Here is a 4,143-nt window from a genome sequence, read left to right as displayed (position 1 = left end):
CCTAACCCTAACATGTCCCCCATCTCCTTCGCATAGAGTTGATCAGGTTGTTGATTGTGGCCTGTGGAATGTTGGTCCACTCCTCTTCAATGGCTGTAAGTTGCTGGATATTGGCAGGAACTGGAACACGCTGTCGTATACGCCGATCCAAAGCATCCCAAACATGCTCAATAGGGTGACATGTTAGGGTTAGGGTTAGGGTTTAACTCTAGGGTTTTCGGACCCCCCCAGACCCCCCCCAATGAAGCAAAACTGCACGTTTCAGAGTGGCCTTTTATTGTGGCCAGCCTAAGGCACACCTGTGCAATAATCATGCTGTCTAATCAGCATCTTGATATGCCACACCTGTGAGGTGGGATGGATTATCTCGGCAAAGGAGAAGTGCTCACTATCACAGATTTTTTCAGATTTGTGAACAATATTTGAGAGAAATGGTTATTTTGTGTATATAGAAAATGTTTTAGATCTTTGAGTTCATCTTATGAAAAATGGGAGCAAAAACAAAAGTGTTGCATTTGTATTTTTGTTCAGTGTAACAATGCTTCTTGGCAATACATATTGGAAAGCCATTTTGTGCATAGCAACGCCGCTGTAGAGGTCTCGTCCCGGGTCCACATGGCAGGACCGCAAGCCAAGAAAGCAACAATTCATGCATTCCAGCCCTCGTGGACAGAAGAGTGGGGTTTTGTTTTCCAGACGGACCGTGCTGTGTGTACTTTTTGTCTTAAAAATGCCGTTTAACGTCAAGCGTTAAACGGCATTTTGAGACAAAACACGAGAAAACTTTCAAGGGTGAGGCAGACAAGGCGGAATTAATCAAACGTGCCGTGTCCAGTTATGGGAAGCAAGCAAACACCCTCAGAGTCTTTACCACTGCTAAAAATCATGCTACCGAGGCAAGCTATCGCATTGCACATTGCATCGCGAAACATGGAAAGCCATTCACGGGCGGCGAATATATTAAGGAGGCTTTCCTCTGTAGCTCAGAGGTTTTGTTTGATGGATTACCAAATAAAGACAAAACAATCAAGAGTAAAACACATTCCAATGTCAGCCAGAAGTGTTAAACGGTGCATTGATGAAATGGCATTAAACGTAAGCGTGCAGCAGACGGCTGATTTGAAAAAAGCCATGTTATTTAGTTTTGCACTTGATGAGAGCGTGGATGTGAATGACATACCACGTTTGGCAGCTATGGCAAGATACTGTGATTGGAGCCTAAAAGAGGAGCTCATCTGCTTAAAACCAATGCCAGAAACAACAAAAGGCGAGGACATCGCTAAGGTCAGGAGCGAGGGATTGACATTAGCAAGATATTTGCAGTGACAACAGACCGGCCATGGTCGGGAGACAAGTCGGTCGCCCCATCATGAAACTTCACTGCATAATACACTAGGAAAACCTTGATGAGGTCATGGCTACAGTGGTGAAGGTTGTTAACTTCATAGTTAAGCAATCTGCTCTGACACACACGGACAGTTCCAGTCCCTTCTGGAGGAAATAGACTGCTCCTACCAAGATATCCCTCTCCACACAGCGGTTCGGTGGTAAGGTTTTGGAGCGGTTTGTCGGCTGCTTTGATGCCATAAAGGCCTTCCTGGCGGAAAAAGGCCAAGACTATCGGGAACTTGAAGACGAGGGGTGGGTTGTGGAACTTTCTCACAGATATTACCGGACACCTCAATAAGCTCAATCTTAAACTGCAAGGTGCAGGGCAAACTGTTTTGGACATGTACGACACACAATTTTTTCGAGGGACGTTGCCACCTCCACTTTCCGCTACTTCAGACACTGAAAAAGGGCTGTCCGCGAAGCACAGCCTCAGCACCGCTGAAATATGCCAATACATCAGCGGGCTGGAGGCGGAGTTCACAACCCGATTTCGGGAATTTCAGAAGTATGGACCCATGTTCTCTTTTTTGATAAAACCAGATGACTTTGATGGACATGAACTGGATTTATCTCTCTGGACTGGCTGGATACCAATGACATGGAAATGCAGCTGATTGAGCTGAAGACTTCAACACTGCCGAGCTACGCAAACAGCTGGAAAACACAGCAGGGCGTGATCACGGGACATGCATCTTCACCTGCTGGGGTTCTGTACCAGAGAAGTTTAGCTGTCTCAGGAACATCGCAATGGCTTTGATGACAGTCTTCGGTTCAACATACCTCTGTGAGCAGATATTTTCGCACATGAAGAGCGTGCTCAGCCCCTCCCGCAGTCATTTGACAACTGAGTACTCTGAAGCTTGTGTGCAACTTAAAGTGACCAAATGCAAGCCCCAGATAATGGAGCTCAGCAAAGGAAGGCAGGGCCAGGGATCACATTGACTGGTTGGGAACTATATGTGTGGATGAGACCTGGGTAAACAATGATAATCTTAATGTGGATTTGGCACAATGATTACATTTTCTTTTTTAAAATGGCACTTCATATCAAAAAGCTTGCTGACCCCTGGTGTGGAAGAACCAAACACAACCACACCAGCCTCTCCTCCTCATGCTGTCCCCAGTGGTCACACACTGATGTGGGATGGCATCCCGTTTAACCAGTATTTGTCGCAAGTCAGCCAACGTGGTTGTGTTGGACACTCTGGCACCGACAGCACGCCCAAGCTGATCCCACAAGTGTTCAATGGGGTTGAGGTCTGCAGGCAGGCCATCCCATCCTCTCCACTCCCAAACTCTGGAGGAACTCTCTGATAATCCTCGCTGATATGGGATATGGGATTGCCATTGGTTGCAGAATTTCCTCTCGATATCTTTCTGCATTGAGATTGCCTCCCTACGCCATCACACAGAAGCCTGGTTTTTCCAGTGAGGGAGATGATACCCTACGCCAGGGATGGCAAACATTCGGCCCGCGGGCCAGATCAGGCCCGGGAAGCATTTCAGCTTGGCCCACGGAGCTGAAGGACTTTGCTAAGTAGGCTGTGAGAGGAGGGAAAAAAAACTGCTATTTTGAATCCTTCCACTAGTGGGCGCACGACCGCACCGGTACCAGTGAGAGCGCAGCCAGACTGTAAAACAAGTGATGAGTAAGAGTAGTGATTGCAGTCAATAACCTCTGACACCCTCATCCCCAAATGTCTCTGTCAAAAAAGAGAAAAGTGGACACGGAGTGCCGAGTTTTCCAAGAAAAATGGACTGCATCCTATTTTTTTACAGAGGTAAATGAAAAACCTGTATGCTTGGTGTGTTCGCAGCAAGTTGCTGTGCTCAAAGAATATAATATTCGCCGCCATTATGAGACTCACCATGGAGAGAAATACGACTGCTTGCAAGGACAACGGAGAAAAGAAAAGATAAATGACCTGCTATCAGGTCTAAAGAAACAACAGGCCATTTTTACCCGGAGCCGAGATATAAGTGACGCAGCAGTGAAAGCAAGCTATCTCATCGCTAACGAAATAGCATCAGCCTCAAAGCCATACTCTGAGGGTGAGTTTGTGAAAACATGCATGCTGAAGGCTGCAGAAATTGTGTGCCCTGAGAAGCGACAGGCTTTTGCCAACATTAGTCTAACGAGGAATAGAGTGAAGGATAGGATTGCCGATCTTTCAGCAGATTTGGATAGCCAGAAAAAAACAAAAGTCAAGTCATTCGTAGCATTTTCAGTTGCAATCGATGAGAGCACTGACATTACAGATGTTGCTCAACTGGCCATATTCATTCGTGGTGTTGATGAGACTTTGACGGTCACCGAAGAGTTCCTTGAGTTGGTTCCTATGACAGACGACACCACTAAAGCGGATGACATTTTTAGCGCTCTCGTTGAAGCACTGGACAGGGTTGGAGTGGACTGGACCCGTGCTGTCAGTCTGGCTACAGACGGCGCGCCATCAATGATTGGGAAAAAAGCAGGTGTTGCAACGAAATTCAGGGAGAAAGTACAAGCAGCAAATGGAGGAGATCGTTTTTGGACATTCCACTGTATTTTGCACCAGGAGGCATTGTGTTGCAAGTACGTTAAAAATGGATCACGTCATGAAAGTGGTTGTTCAAACGGTTAATTTCATCCGAGCCAGAGGGCTGAATCACCGTCAGTTCGACAGCCTCCTCAGTGATAAAGACATCACCTGTAGCCTACCATATCACACTGAAGTAAGGTGGTTGAGCCGAGGTGCTGTGCTGAAGCGT

The 4,143-nt window shown here is 46.7% G+C and overlaps 1 pseudogene; it reads left to right on the top strand.

Moving 5' to 3' along the window:
* Positions 1-2,896: 2,896 nt before the first annotated feature.
* LOC104944786 (general transcription factor II-I repeat domain-containing protein 2-like) lies at positions 2,897-4,140 on the top strand (annotated as a pseudogene).
* Positions 4,141-4,143: the final 3 nt, after the last annotated feature.

This window comes from Notothenia coriiceps, unplaced genomic scaffold (assembly GCF_000735185.1).
Source record: "Notothenia coriiceps isolate Sejong01 unplaced genomic scaffold, NC01 NC01_scaffold00008819, whole genome shotgun sequence".
In the NCBI taxonomy this organism is placed as follows: Eukaryota; Metazoa; Chordata; class Actinopteri; order Perciformes; family Nototheniidae; genus Notothenia; species Notothenia coriiceps.
The sequence above is the reverse complement of the archived record's forward strand: the minus strand, read 5'-3'. Positions and strand labels throughout refer to the sequence as shown.